Source organism: Sus scrofa, chromosome 1, assembly GCF_000003025.6.
Source record: "Sus scrofa isolate TJ Tabasco breed Duroc chromosome 1, Sscrofa11.1, whole genome shotgun sequence".
Classification (NCBI taxonomy): Eukaryota; Metazoa; Chordata; class Mammalia; order Artiodactyla; family Suidae; genus Sus; species Sus scrofa.
The window spans coordinates 254337329-254353985 of NC_010443.5; the positions used below are offsets into that span (position 1 = coordinate 254337329).

The 16657-nt window shown below is 44.2% G+C and overlaps 1 long non-coding RNA gene across 1 annotated transcript; it reads right to left on the bottom strand.

Moving 5' to 3' along the window:
- Positions 223-14323, bottom strand: LOC110257083. The gene is made up of 3 exons (XR_002339311.1): positions 14086-14323; positions 7242-7350; positions 223-1793 (listed from the first exon to the last, which is right to left on the bottom strand). It is a non-coding gene; the product is annotated as an uncharacterized LOC110257083 (long non-coding RNA).

The following is a 16657-nucleotide window of genomic DNA, read 5'->3' on the forward strand; positions in this document are numbered from 1 at the left end:
AGGGGAGTCAAAAATGAAAAACTCCTGGAGGGGTGTTCCCAGGTGGCACAGAGGGTTAAGGATCTGATGTCACTGCTGTAGCGAGGGTTCGATCCCTGGCCCTGGAAATTCCAGATGCCATGGGGGCAGTCAAAAAGGAAAAAAAATGCATGAGGGACTTGAATAGACATTTCTCCAAAGAATACATACAGACGGCCAACAAGCACATGAAAAGACGCTCAACATCTTCAGTTGTTAAGGAAACTCAAATCAAAACCACAATGAGAAATAATAATAAGAATGGAAAATAGCAAGTGTTAGCAAGATTTTAGAGAAACTGGAACCTTTGTACATCGCTGGTTGAGATGTAAAATGATGCAGCCTGTGTGGGAAATAGTTTAGCAGTTCCTCAAACAGATAAACACAGAGCTACTCTATGACCCAGCGATTCTACTCCTAGGAATATGTCCAAAAGAATTAAAAACAGATATTTAAAACATGTGTACACATGTCCACTTAAGTACCACTCACAAATGTGAAAAGGTAGAAACAATGCAAATGTCCATCAGCTGATGAATGGATAAACCAAATGTGTCATATTCATGCCATGGAATATTACTCAACCATGAAAAAGAGGGAAGTACCCATACAGGCTTCAACATGGAGGGACCTTGAAAAAATTAAGTGAACAAAGCCAGACACAAAAGGTCACATATTGTATATTCCATAAATATGAGATGTTGAGAATGGTCAAGTCCATGAGGACAGAAAGTGGATGAGTTGTTGCCAAGGGCAGCGGAAAGGGGAGGATGGGGCGGGGCAGTGACTGCATAATGGGTACAGGGTTTCTGTGTTAGGTGATGAAAAGGTTCTGGAACTAGATAGAGGTGATGGTTGTACAATATTGTAGATGTACAAAATGCCATTGAACGATACACTTCACAATGGTGAATTTTATGGCATGTGGGTTTTACCTCAATCAACACAAAAAAGAAGCAGGCTGGTTCAGCCTGTGGCATCTGATGATCTCAATCTTCCCATCCTGCCTCCCATCTGCACACCGGTCCCAAGCAGACGGGATCCTTCCGGCCCGGGCTTTTCGTGTTCCCACAGGCCACCCAGGCCTTCAGAGGTGGAGCCCCCGCCCCAGCCTTTTCCTGTGTGTGGGTGGTGGGGCCAGGGTGGAGGGCTCGCCTCACGTTTTGAATTCCCCACATCTCTGGGAGTGCCCATCAGAAACTGGCCAGAACTGTTGCCCTAGGTAACAATTACTTCTGCCAAAGGTGTGTGAATATTTATGACGGCGCGTATGCTTTCTGTTTACCATGTCAGCAGCACCGTTAGCATTCGTGCTGATAATAAAAACTCAATTCATAATAAAAACAAGCATTTTGTTGTGGAATTGGGTTTTAAGGCTCCTATAAAGGCTTTGCAGAGATTTATTTGAGCCTTTTTAATGTCTTGCCCCAGGGTGAGACTTCAGAGGCTTCAAACAGTTCATTTTGAAGGATTTGGTTATTAGAAAACTTTTATAGTCTCTTTAATTTAATGGGAGAAGAATAACAAACCGAATGGCCTCCATCAATGATGGGTTCCCCATATCTGGAAAGGCTTCGTATCCTAAATAGACTAAGCCGTGGGGACCGCGGTGGCTGGGAGTTGGGAGACCTGGGTTCCAGGCTACGAGGTGGCTGAATAACTGGAGGTAGGTGTTTCCTCCTCTCTGGCTCAGTCTTCTCTTTTGAACTGTCTGGGGGTTAGAATTTGACGTGGTAAGAACTTTTGATCCCATAATCCCACTCTGAGAAGTTTTCCTGAAGGGGAAGACATTCAACAAAGGCAGAAAGTTATATGCTTGAAACTTCAACATAGTCCCATCTATAAAGGCAAGAAAAGAGAAGTTAGGAGTTCCTGCCATGGCTCAGTGGTTAACGAATCTGACTAGGAACCATGAGGTTGCAGGTTCGATCCCTGACCTCGCTCAGTGGGTTAAAGATCCGGCGTTGCCGTGAGCTGTGGCGTAGGTTGCAGACGCGGCTCGGATCTGGCGTTGCTGTGGCTCTGGCATAGGCCGGTAGCTACAGCTCTGATTCGACCCCTAGCCTGGGAACCTCCATGTGCTGTGGGAGTGGCTCAAGAAAATGGCAAAAAGACAAAAAAAAAAAAAAAAAAAAAAAAAAAGAGAGAGAGAGAAGTTAAAAACAAAAAACAACAACAACTAAACAAACCCATGAATTGGAAGTGGGTGACAGAATTACGGGGCAATTTATGACAGAATACCAGACTGACAATAAATATTAGTAATTGCCACGTATATGTCATCCCCCGCCCCCCGGCCCCACCCAGCACCACCGAGACTGAGAAGATGTTTATTAAAGTGGTTATTTCCAAACGATGGGATTCTGGTTGATTCTTGTTTTCTCCTTTCCGCTTTTGTGTATTTCTCAAATTTTCTATAATGAGCACATCTTACTTTTATAATCAGAAAAAACCAAATGTCATTGAAAGAGCAATTAATTTTATAAAGAATATGTGACAAAGAGGCAAATGCTTTAGTTATAATGTGAAATGAGAAGGAAATAGAACATGAAATGAATATGCAGAGCGCAACTAAGTTGAAACGGTAACAGATGAAATCCCTGAAAACCCGCTTTGCCTAATTATCAATTCATCTAATGACCAGTTCTCTGAAAATTCACCCCTCTGCCTTGAGGTGTGTTTATGTCTATTCCATTATCATATTCTTTCTCATTTTTGTCATCTTTGGACATGTTAAGTATTTGTTATCCAATTGTCTAAGGGTACTTCTGATAATTTTGTGTCTCTAAGAGTTATTTTAAACATTTGAACCATCCCTTGATTATGGGATTGTTTTTATCCTTGTGTGGGTAATTCATTCCTTTTTAATCTACTTTTGAATAATGTAAGGACTTGTTAGGATGTTTGCTAAAAATCCTTTCTTCAAAATTTAATATTTCCTGTGCACTTTTCAGTGGTACCCAGGACATTAAGTACAATGAATTATAAAGCCTCCTTTTGACTCGATCCTTCACTAGAATCCCATCACTAAGGTTATGGATCAAGCAAGATGTGGATGTCTTAAAAGATAAAAATATCATTTATGAAATACCATGATTTAATCAGTACAAACTGTCCAAAAGATGGCAAAGAAGAATAAGCTACACAGATGGATTTAACACAGCATCAAAACATAGGTGAATTCATCTTAGGGAATGGCTGTCAATGAATTGATATAAAACCCAAGGGAAATTGCAATAAAAATAACAGGAACAGTAATAATAATAATAATAATAATAATGCTGTATCAAGGTGGTAGAATTTGGGTGTTTTTAATGAAAATTCTTCTTAATTTTGACGATGTTTCCTCTCTCCCTTCCCCTCTGTCTGAAAGAAGGCATTTGATTTTAATTTTTCGTTCAGCAATGTGGTTTCATTGAAAACACTGACGATCAGAGAAGATCAGAACTTAGGACAAGTTTTGTGTTCACTTAAGCCATGTCTGGTGTGAAAGGAAAGAGGTCAATTGTTATTCATGGTCCTTGCTACATTCTCAAGAGGGGGGCATTCTGGTTTGGGGAGCGAAGGTAGTCACTTTGCTGAGTGGGGTGACAATATAAGGAATGAGAATTTTGGAAGGGCTGCAACAAAGTTAAATGGGCCTGCATAAGAAAGGGAAAGAGGTTAAGAGCATAGGAGTCAGGTGGGTAGAGTCAGATGCTGAGAAGACAGAGAGGGAAGGAAAGTGTCCAGGGAAACAGCAGCCCTTCCTAGTCGATCATGACACCGTAGGACTTGGGATGGGGGGTGTCTGATGGGGATTTGTTAAGCTGTCTGCAGCAGACTGTGGAGCAAACACTGTCACTCTTTCTCCCACGGAATCACCAGCAATGTCTGCTTGGCTCACATTGGAGTAAGTGGAATTTTTAATGATAAACCTTGTACTTTTGGGTCTTACCTCAAGATTGGCCTGGTGCCAAAATCAGTTTTCTTTTCTGTCTTTCTTTTTTTTTTTTTGTCTTTTTGTTTGCCTTTTCTAGGGCCACACCTGCAGTATATGGAGGTTCCCAGGCTAGGGGTCTAATCAGAGCTACAGCTGCCGGCCTACACCACAGCCACAGCAGCGTGGGATCCGAGCTGCGTCTGTGACCTACACCATAGCTCAGGGCAACGCCGGATTCTTAACCCACTGAGCAAGGCCAGGGATCGAACCTGCAACCTCATGGTTCCTAGTTGGATTCGTTAACCACTGCGCCATGACGGGAACTCCCCAAATCAGTTTTCTATAAGAGCAGGCGACTTACAAATTACATCCAGCTCTATGAACAGCTGCATGTGAACAGACCAAAAAGGAGAAAGGAGGGAAGAAATGGGGGAGAAAGGGGGAAAAGAAAGAAATAATTTTATTTATTTATTTTTATTTATTTATTTATTTTGTCTTTTTGCCATTTCTTGGGCCGCTCCCGCAGCATATGGAGGTTCCCAGGCTAGGGGTCGAATCAGAGCTGTAGCCACTGGCCTACAGAGCCACAGCAACTCGGGATCTGAGCCGCGTCTGCAACCTACGCCACAGCTCACGGCAACACCGGATCGTTAACCCACTGAGCAAGGCCAGGGACCCAACCCGCAATCTCATGGTTCCTGGTCGGATTTGTTAACCACTGCGCCACAACGGGAACTCCAGAAATAATTTTATAGGAAAAACTGTATACTGTCCATGCTAGTTTAAAAGTGAAAGTATTAAATTTAACGATATTTAAATTTAACAGCAGAGAAGGAAATAGGATGGAACTTCAGAGGAACGTTTCTTCAATACAAGAGATACTGATTGCTAAAGAGTCTTCTCAAGTTAAGAGATGAAAGGTATAAAAAACTTTAAGTGGTCAGAAATTTGTTATTTTCTTTTAATTAAATCTGATCAAAAAAATCTGACAGTCTTTGCTGTCGATGTCAATTTAATTTGTTTATATTTATTCGATTCCTGGTTTTTGGATTTATTTACATCCTTTCCCCCCCATTTTTTATCCTTTTTCTTTTGTTTTCTTTCCTGCCTTTGTGCTGTAAAGTTTTTTATATATTGTCCCTGCTTCTGCTCCTGATGATTAGGAAACACAGATTTTTTTGGTCTTTTTTAGGGCCGAACCCACAGCATACAGAGGTTCCCAGGCTAGGGGTCTAATCGGAGTTGTAGCCACCGGCCTATGCCAGAGCCACAGCCAAGTGGGATCTGAGCTGCGTCTGTGACCCACATCGCAGCTCAATGGCAATGCTGGATCCTTAACCCACTGTGCAAGGCCAGGGATAGAACCTGAAACCTCATGGTTCCTAGTCAGATTTGTTAACCACTGAGCCACGATGGGAACTCCTCACTTCTGTTTAAATATACAAGAAATGGTGTGAAGATTATTATGCAGAAAATAGTTCATTAAATTTGCTAGCATATTTTACCAATTTCTGTGTTTATCATTTTCTTTGAATTCTTCTCTTTGATTTCAAACTTCTTGACGCAAAGATCAATGGACAGAAAATGATACATCTGGGGGAAAACACCTGTATTCTGCTCTTCCTCTGGAATGATAGTTGGGCTAAGTATAGAAATCTAGGGATTGGTAGCCATTTTCCTCGGTGCTGTGTGAGCTTTGAGCCAGGTCAAATAAAGGTAGCCTTTTAAGTGGGATCTTTTAGGCAACCACCAGGCAGGTGAAATGAAGACAGTTCTCTGGGATTTGAAGAAGCATCAACCCTGTTCTGCTACTGGTGACTGTTAGGCTGATGACCATAAGCTGTTGATTATCAAGGCTACTGTGGAGCTGCAGAGCATGAGATGGGACTAGGGCAAATGAAAGTGCCACAGCATTTGCCTTATCAAGATTAAGCTGTTTTTCCTCAAGAGAGACTCAGGGTGCTGTAAGCTTTTGATTAACTCCCAGACTTCTAAAAATATTGATTGTGAAAATTTCTGTTAGTCTCCTTATTGCTTTTATGGAGTGGAAAACTTTTGGAAGACCCAACTCTGCCATTTTCACTGATATCACTTTTTCATACATTATAAACATTTTAGTTCACAGGTTCATCTTGAGTAGGAGCTCTCTCTCTGTCCCAGCACTCCTCCATGCCCAGCCATTGTGAGGGTATCTCCACGCTACCCCTTGAGACCCTTAGTTCAGAAGGATCTCTTTACATTAGCAGCCTGGGGCTCTAGTCCAGTGATGACACTGGGGATGTTCAGATACTTCCACTGAGTCAGCAGCTTGATTGAGATCCTGGTTGTAGGGCTCCTCTTCCCCCGGCTCCCTGAGCTTGCAGTGTCATATGAGATGTAGTTTGTGGAAGCTGTCAGTAGACTCTTTCAGCTTCCTTTCAAGAGGAGAGGGTGCCCATTCAAACTCCTGGTGTGGAGCAAAGAACCTGGCTCTGGAACCCCTCTTAGGTTGGAGGCTGTTACTTCCTCTTACATTCTAGGATCCAAATTCTCACCCCCTCTGCTTGCTTCCCAACCTGGAGCCTCCAGGCTCATTGTGACAGGCTCCCTCTTCCAACTTTCCATTTCTGGTCCATGGAGATGCTACTTTTTTTTTTTTTAAGAGCCACACCCAAGGCACATAGATGTTCCCAGGCTAGGGATTGAATAGGAATTGCACCTGTTGGCCTACACCACAGCAGCAGCAATGCCAGATCCAAGATGCACCTGCAATCTACAGCACAGCTCATGTCAATGATGATCCTAAACCCACTAAGTGAGGACAGGGATCAAACCTGTGTCTTCCTGGATTCTAGTCAGGTTTGTTACTGCTGAGCCATGACAGGAACTCCAGATGCTACTCCTGATTTGAGTGTGATAAAAAAAAATATATATATATATGTATATATTTGGGGGCCATGATATTTTGGGCCATGCCCATGGTATGTGGAGGTTTCCAGGTCATGCATCAAACCCATACCACAGCAGTGACCTGAGCCACAGCAGTGACAACACCAGATCCTCAACCACCTAGGCCATCAGGGAACTCCAAGTTTCCCTCTTATAATTTACTTATATTTGCTGTGTGTTTGGAGCAAGAGGGCTAGAGGTCATGAGGGTAGACAAGGCACGGGTGAGCAGTGTCTTCTTGACTATACAGTGTATAAGATCTGCCATCACTGAAAATTGCAAGCTATTTTCAACCTGAGAAAGTTATCTATTGACTCTCTGCCCTGATATATGAAGAAAGTAGCTTAAAATGATTTAAAAAGACAATACATACCTGTGGCACGCTGGCATAAGGCAGGTAGTATTGAGTCTGTTTCTCTGACAAAACCACTGCTGCTGCTCTCAAAAATAAATACGCCGAGCATATATCTTGATTTTGCTTTCTAGAAAAACACAGAAATAAGGCACCAATCATCATAACAAGGATTTTTTTTTTCCTTTTCTTTTGTCAAGCGTGTTTTATGAGAGTGAAGTGGCTCTGTGGAGGAGAGCAATCATTCCCAGAAAATTCATGATTCCATCCAATTATATTTGTAGGCATATATACAAGCCTGGATGAAAAAACACATAATGTCCAATTGAGTAAAACGTCACTAACTGGAAGTTTAAGGAATAGATCAGCCTGATCCAATTGGACCGAATGTTAGGGAACTTCCACAAGGTGCAATTTGTAATCCTAGGCATTGCACGGATAACAGAAGTGAAAGAACACCACTCCTGTTCTCCACGAGAGGGGGAAGGGAACTTCATAACTCGAGGGCACGCACTGTGATCCATGCTTACGACCTCCACCAAAGTTGTTGAGAGCAGGACCAAGGATCCGATGCCTCCAATGATACCTGAATGTTTAAGAATAAACATCGCCATATTGTCAGAGGCCCAATGATGGGGAAACCATTAATGGCTTTATGTGAAATTTTCTCATTGGCTTTTTATGGATCAACTTAATGTTCTAGAGATGGAAATAATAATAATCAATTGACTAGGCACATAGTTCTGAAGGGTGCAGAGATTCAGTTATTTTAGTGCTGCTAGCTAGAAGGGCTGCAGCCATAATTCCAGAGAAATTTCTTTCTAGCGAATAGGTGAAATCAAGCCTCCTCTTCAGTCCGTGGGTTCTCTCTCATTAAGGGGGATCTTGGAGAAGAGGGTGAGATGGGGCAGGTGGGCAATTCCAGCTTGGGGACCAGAAGACCAGCAACGGAGGCTCTAAGCTGGCTCTTCCAGCTCCCTGCATATTAAGGCAGGTGTTGCCTTTACCACCCTGCCATTCGCCTGTCTAAACACTTCCATGACATTCCATTGCCTTCAGCATAAAGTGCAAATTCCGTAGCCTTCATAAAAGGCCCTGCATGCTCTGGATCCCGCCAGCCTCTCCTGCTTTCTCTCTCACCACTCTTCTTCCACCGCAGACTTGGCCCCAGCCATAGAAGGTACGTGCATGCCTGTATCTGTGCTCTTCCCTCCTCCAAAAAACCTTCTCCCACATAATGGTAATATGCAGCTAGGATTGATTCAGATCATTCTGGCAACATATGAAGAGACCAAATAACAGTGGTTTACATAAGGGTTAATACCTTTCCCACCTAAACACCCTAGTTTGTCTAGAGAGTCTGCTTTACAAAGTTGTCTGTGGTGTAGATTCCTTCTCGAGTGTTCTACATCCTGAGGACACATCCTTTGTCACTGTTATGTGAGGAAAGGCTTCCAGGAGGGAGGGCAGGGATGAGGCCTCCAACATGGAGAAGACAGGTGAGCAAGAAAGACCCCCTTTCAAAGGCCTGAGCCAGAAGGTGCACACCTGACTTTCATTCACATCCCCTTATGATACTGACTCACATGGTCACATTTGGCTGCAAGGGAGCCAGGGAAGTGTCGTCTTCATTCTGGGAAGGCTCTATTATCCTGCGAGAGAAAGGGAGATGTGATCCCGGGGGGATGGTTGGATAGGGATAATGGCTGTGTGAACAGAAAGACCATCCAGGGCAGATGAAGACAAAGACTTGATCACTCCGGGGGGGGGGGAGAAGATGACATTAAAGATGGACAAATGGCAAGGAATGCTGAGGAAATGAGACGTAGGAGCCAGGTTGCAAGGAACTGGAAAATGTTCCCAGCACCCATACTTTTACGCGTGTAAATCTTCCTGTCCAAAATGCTCTAACAGCTCTCGCCTCATCTCCTGAGGCTTAATTCTTGCCTGATGTCCTCATGGAAGCCTCTGCTGGTAACCTGCCTCTTTCTCAGGCATAAATGGAAAACCTCCTCTCTGGGCGACGAACTGGGCCAAAATGACTACAATAATCTTTTATTGATGCCTATGATAAGCAGATACTTTATATACATAGCTCATTTTCTTTCCACCACGACCTTAGGGGAAATAAGAGGCTCAATAAAAAATGCTTCCTTCTTTCCCTTCCAAAACGAGGACCCATTGAGAAACAAGACCCAGGAGACAGGCCAATAGAGACCAAGGTTAGCTTTTTACTCATAAACGGGCTTCATACCTGCGGTCAAAGGATTTGCTAAGAATCTTCGCTATACTCCAGTTTTCCAACTTAGACCTCAGAACAGCCTACCTGGGGTGAGTTTGGGCTTCAGAGTCACCTACTTACTTACTGCCCTGCACTGTCGTGGAACACAGGAGGACCTAAAGAAGGGGACAGCCCCAGTCGACCACCTTTTAAATAAATTAGCTCCACCCACTGAGAACCTGGTCCAAAGTCTATTGCTCCACATCTGGCAACTCCTTCCTCTTCTGCAGGTAGAAGAGGAAGGGGTTGGGCAAGACGCCAGCGTGTTACTCCCCCGGTGTTCCCTGCCATGGAAGTGCAGTCGGAGGAATGAGGTTTCCGCCATAACAATCCCTAACCAGAGGAATTGTTTTGCCCGCATTGTAGACCAGGAAGCCAGGACTCTGAGAAATACCATGAGTTGCTAGGGTCACCCGTGTATTAGGTGGCGGAGCATTTTGGAATCAAGTCTGTGCGGTTCCAAACTCGGGCTTTTAGCCACTAACTCTAGCAGCTTGTCAGATCTTTGAAGGGGGCATTGCAATAAAATAGCTCCACATTTCCAGCAGCGGCTAACAACGTCTTTATTAAAAGACTCATGGCAGGGTTTCGTGGAACACCCTGGGGGTTCTGGTCCAGTTTGTTTTGCTTCTTTGTCTGTGTTCAGCCAAATTTCTCGACCAGGATAATTTCCCAGGAGCAAGAACCAGTGATGCTGCCTGGGGACCTTTTCGACTCTGGATGTTCCTTTGTTGGGTTTATAGTTTAAGGCTCTTTGTTGTGCTTTTTTGGAAACCCATCTTCTCCCTTAAGCCTTTAGTACCCGGGTGGGTGTGGAAGAGATTCACCCAAGGGCAGAGAGGGATTAAGGACCATGAGTGATCCAGGCTGGTGGTTTATGTGGTAACCCTTCAAAATAATGTCCTTAAATATTTGCCTCACATCTATTTCAAGAGGGGAAGAGAGACCTGCTTTACATTAATAGAAATTGTACAGGAAAAGAAATCTACCAAATAATTTGCCTCCTCAGGCCGAAGGAATATCAAATTCTGAAAAATACCTGCCCAGCGTTCCAAACAGCCCCCACTTTTGCATGGTGCAAATACTCTCTTCAGTTTTCTTTTGCATTGGGCTGAACTACAACTTTTTGGTAGGTATATTAAAGAGTTTTTTATTTAGATAATGAAATAAGCTGTTTGTGTCTGGTAACCAGCCTGACTTTGTGGAAAGGATTTTTCCAGAATCGCAGGCCACCAAGACCTGTCCACCGAAGACAGGGCTATCCTTGGGAGGAACGTTTTATTTTTATATTCCACTGGAGGGCGCTGTCTACTTTGATGGAAGTGGAATGCATTGCAACAATTTATCCTAGTGATCCTTTAGCTTCCCTCGCGGATTTGTGCCCTGGGCAGTTGTCCAGCTGTCCACTCCTCAATCTGGCTTTCCCAAGTCCCACAGAGCAGCAGTGTCAGGGTTTAGATGAGACCCCGGTCAGTCTGATTCCTACTGGGGTAGCCTCTGCACTCAGACTTCTCATCACCCCTGATAAAAATGCCAGGGCTCACCCCAGTCTCAACCCATATGTGTGTATCTCACATGTTCCCAGACTGTCTGTGATTTAGTTTCCTTGATTTTGCATCCCTTGCCTTTGAGAAAACATAAACTCGGCATCTCTCACCTGCTTCCTGGATCATTTCTAACTTCTGGGTAGGGAGCATGGCTCCCCAAGTTGTTGGCACGTGGATGTAGGGTACAGCCTCTCCCACTGGAATGTGGGAGTGAATCAACTGGGCATCTCATGAAAATGCAGATTTTGATTCTGAAGGTTTGGGGGGTGGAGCCTGAGATTCCACATTTCCGAAAAGCCCCGAGTGATGTCAACTGTTCATTGACCTCCCACATTTCAAAGAGCACAATTTTACCTACTGGTCCTATCCAGGAGTTTCCCCACTTGGTTTTGCATATGGGGGTGTAGCTGTGGAAACCCAAGGATGTGGGCTGATTAATATCTTTTTTTTTTTTTTTTTTTTTTTTTGCTTTTTGTGGCTGCACCCGAGGCATATGGAGATTCCCAGGCTAGGGGTTGAATCGGAGCCACAGCTGCCAGTCTACACCACAGCCACAACAATGGGGGATCTAAGCCTCGCCTGTGACCTACATCACAGTTCACAGCAATGCCGGGTCCCCAACCCACTGAGCGAGGCCAGGGCTAGAACCCGCATCCTCATGGATCATAGTCAGATTCGTTTCCAATGAGCCACAACAGGAACTCCAAGGCTGATCAATATCTATTTAGAGTTTTACCTCTTAGTTTTTATAAATTGTCTCTGTAGGGCTCCTCTCCCTGGCTTTGTTCCATCTCTTTCTTTTTCCCCAGTTAGACAATCACGAGTCAGTGCGTTGATGTCTATGTCTGCCACATCTGTCCTGCGAGTTGTCTTTCACTTCACACAAAGTAATTTCTTTTTCTTTTTTCCTTTTTTTTTTTTTTTTTTTTTTTTTTTTTGGCTTTTGTCCTTATAGGGCTGCATCTGTGGCATATGGAGGTTCCCAGGCTAGGGGTCTAATTGGAGCATTGCTGCTGGCCTACGCCACAGCAACACCAGATCTTCAATCCACTGAGGGAGGCCAGGGATTGAACCCACAATCTCATGGTTCCTAGTCGGACGGGCCAACCACTGCGCCACGACGGGAACTCCTCTTTTATTTTCTTGAATCTCCCTTTTCATTGAGAACCAAAATACAATGAATGATACAATAATGGTAATGACAGACCTCACATGTGCATAAAGCCCTTTAATACCCACTGGACAGTCTAGGTAGAGGCTATGGACCAGGGCTTCAGAGTCTGCCTGCTTGCATTCCAATCCTGCCTCTGCTACTTTCTAGCTGAGTGGCCTTGGGTAAGTTACTTAACCTCTCTGTGCTTCAGTTTCCTCGTTTGCAAAATGTGGCTAATGATGCTTCATAAATCTTTGTGAAGATAAAAGGAGATAATGTGTGTTCAGTGAGGCACTTGGATTAGTCCTGACACATAGTAGGCCCTCAGTAATCAGTGACATTTATAATCCCTAGTTCTTTGGGGAAGGTAGGGAACGAGAGGCCCAACAGGGAGAAATGACTTGCATTCAAGATTCCACAGCAAGATGGGTGGGGATTAGATATGACTCCGGCTCCAGTGCCCATAGCACCCCCACCACACTTCCAAATGTGGAGTTTTATCGCCATCAATTCCTAGCCCCGAGTGTGACTGTTTTCCCAGCATCCTGCTGATCTTTTGTTCTCTCTTTCCTTATAAATGGAGCACTTCCAGCTGGAGTGATTCATGGATCTGGGACCGCATGGCTCCCATTAACTTCGAGGAAAGTCATAAGGCAAAACCCACATCAATCAAGCCTCCAAATTACTCATCCATCTTTACAGGTGACGCATGGATTAAGATGAACAGGGAGTGAAGCAGGTATCATACAATAACTATGTAGATTTATGGAAATCACATAAGAGCTTACATCAAGTTCCCAAATTGATGCTTCCTTTGTTTTCACAGCAAGGTTGAACTTCAGGGATAAGAGATGGGATGGCACAGTAGAACAACCTTGAAACCTGAGGTCCACGAGGCTGGGACTCCCAGCTTCACTACTAACTAGACTTGTGATCTTGAGCAAGCCTTCTAACCCCTTTAGACTCTGTTTTCTCATTGTATTATTCACCCTTGCAACAAATTAAGCAGTTTGTTATGATCCTCATTTTATAGGTGTGAAAACTGAGGCTTAGGGAGGTTAAGTGACTTGCCCAAGGTGACATGATCACCAAGAGATAAAGCGGGGCTTCAACCTCCTGTATTTGAGTCCAGAAACCTATGTCCTTGCACTACTCTATCTCATAAATGAGATGATGGGTCTAAAAGCAGCAGACACTGAGTAGGAGTTTACTAAACATTTACCAAATCTGAACCTTGAGGAGAAAACTCATGTCTTATTCTCCATTGTAGCTTTGTACCGAGTAGGTTCTCAGTTGATGAGTTGGGTTGCATTATTCCCCCCCTGGAAATGGTTCTGTTTTTATTTAATGATTTGCTTAGATGCATTTTAATATGCAGACCACAATGCTTCTTGTACAATATCTTCTGGACTGCGAGGCGCGGGGCATTCATTATTTTATGAGACGCATATGTCATGCATAGCACAAGCCCTTTTCTTAAACCAACACAACATGCAAATAGAAATTTCATGTAAAATCACATTCAGACAGTCTCAAAGTAGAAACAGATGTCTGAAAAATATGAACGCCAGGCTTATTAAATATTTTATCATCAAATATTTCATACATTTCAAAAATGTCATCTGTGAAAACACAGAAATACTGCCTCAGGAGAACCAAAATATTTAATCACTTTCAAGAAATTCTTAAAAATAAGTCTTCACCTCAGAACTATTCCAGGCAGAGAACAAATTTCCAGGTGCTGCAAGCTATATTTATTATATTTTCATCAAAATCAGTAACCTAGTTGAAGGAGATACAGTAATCAGTAAGGTCATTATTAGGTAAGATAATGACTTCTGAATGAATTCTCTCATTAATCTCATTACAAAATGGTAATGGTACCTGACTAATCATGCCGGAGGGGAGAGCAGTGTTGAATCAGAGCAAAATTAAGGCTGTAATCACAGAGCTGCTCTCGCCATTTCTTCATGAAACTTTTTTTCAGGGTTTGGGGACTGGCTTGGAGTTCCTCTGACCCGCTGGAGTGCTGAACTGAAGGCTGGGGCATCTGATGTTTCAAGGGGTCGGGGTGGCGGCGGCAGGGAGAGCCGTGGGCAGCAGCAGCTGCGAGAACTGGTCTCTTCCTGCTTCTGTTCCCTACTTCCTGTGTGACCTTGGAAAGGTCACGCCCGGCTCTGGGCTCCGTTTCTGGTTTCCCTGACTGAATCTTCTGCTCTCACCCTCGTCCCTTAAGCATGCAAGGCAGCTTACATCATGCCTACAATGGCAGCCCATCTCACCCTGAGAAGGTTCTGGATCCTTGTGTGAACCACCCACCCTGCATGCTCTGCCGCCACTGCCTTTCTGACCTTATCTCCCACCGTCCTCCCTGTCACTTTTGCGTTCCAGCCACCCTGACCTCCTTGTGGCTGCTTCTGTCAGAACCATCCCTGCCCCTCCCCCCCCACATCCGCAAGACTCACCCCTCACCTCTTCCAAGTCTTTGCTCCAATGTCGCCTTTTCAATAATGCCTGCCCAGACCACAATACTGATGCTGCAGTCTCTCCATCAGCACCCCAATCTACAGTTTCTCTCCCCATCCTTATCGCTTTCTAACACGCTATATAATTTATTAGGTTCTTGCTCATCTCCCTACCCCCGCTGCCCTCACTGAGATGTAAGTTCCATAGGGACTAGGAATATGTATGCCTGGCACACAGCAGATGTGCGAGAACTCGGATGAATATGGAATTTTTCACATGCCTGTGGGTTCCCAACCTTGCTGGACCCTCAGAGAGTGTGAGATGGAAAACCAAGGATGACCAAGTGTAGGCTCACTGCAGTGGTGCCGCTCTGGTGTGAAGCTGGCTTTGCTTTTCGGTCCTGTGAGAAATCTGAGCTGCATCGAGTCCCTTTCTGTCCCTGAGGACTGGCCTGAGAACACATATGCTGGGTGGGTGGCAGCGTCTGGAGTCAGAGGAGCCTCAACGGCCAGGAGAGATGAGCCAAAGTGAGAAGATGGAATTGACAGGAGATGGAAGGATGCCCTGTCCCGAGTTCTGGTCCCAGTGAAGGGATCCAGGGTCAAGGTGACAGGGCTCCACAGTAGCAGGCATGCAAAGACCTCGGGAGTCTCAGCAGATGGGGATTTGGGATGTTTTGACAGACTCTTCATGGTGGAGGTAGGGCAGGTGGCAATCTCGCCGTAACCCTCACTGGTCAAACCCCTCAGAAACAGGTTAGGAAGGTGATCTCCCTCTGTGCACACTGGCGCCAGAGAGAGAATCTGGAACATGCTGGGGACTCACAAATGCTCAGTGAGTGTGTAAAGGGCTCTGAATTAAGGCTTGAATATGTCTGTTTCTGTGTGTCCCATTTTATGGTGGGGGGAGGCAATAATAAACCGTCCAGGGCTAACAAGAAGTCTGGAAGGCATACCACTTAAGGAGTATGTTGAAAAATAGGGATGTTTAATCTGAACAGAAGGCAGGAGGAAAATAATCCCGGTCTTCCATAGCTCGGGACCAGCATGTAAAAGCTGGGTTACTTTTATATGGCTTGGCAGGGCTGGGAGATAGGGGGCCCAAGTGCTGTCAGATACCCCCCTCAAGTCCATAGCAACATTACTCACTGAGTGTAGACACCCTCCCATAGAGCCAGAATAAGCCTCAAAATTCTTGTCAACACTGTACCTCAAACTCTCTCCACCAATTGAATGGAGGAGACATGTAAGATAAAATATATTTGTGAAACTTTGTTCAGAACACAGGGCTAGGCCAATGGAAAGCCCATTAGTATTAAGAAAACCCACTTTTTAAAAAAAAATTTGTTTTTTAATTTCATTTTTTATTACTCAATGAATTTATTACATTTATAGTCATACAATGATCATCACAATCCAATTTCATAGGATTTCCAACCCACAACCCCAGCGCATCCACTCCCCCTCCCAAGAAAACCCACTTTTTTATAAGCAAAGGTAGAGTAAATTTCTCTGGGGACAGTGAGTTTCTCGTCACTGCTCAAGAAGGGACTACTTCTTTCTTTCCCATAATGACGTCCAGTGGCAAGCAAAGCATCCACTGGTATGTGGTGGATGCATTTCCAGGTTGAAAGTTCAGACCCTAAGTTCCATCAGACAGAGCCTCTTTGGAGCCAAGGATTAGAAAAAATTATAATTATGTGACGTGATAGAAGTGGTAGCTATCATATTGCTAACACTTATTGTTGTCCTGTAACTCCCCATCCGTTATCAGTGCCCGTTATTACTTCAGGGGGGAGGCATAGGTACCATCTAGAGTCTAGACCAAAACAGCTATTCTCTAACTTTAGGTCAAGTAAGGTTTTTGAAGCCATAGCGAGGCTGCCATATTGCCATAGAAATGTATCAAATCAACCTTACACGTACACAATGTTTTATGTCCATTAAAACCCAATTTAAAAAAAAGAAAAGTGACTGGTGCTTCAATAGGA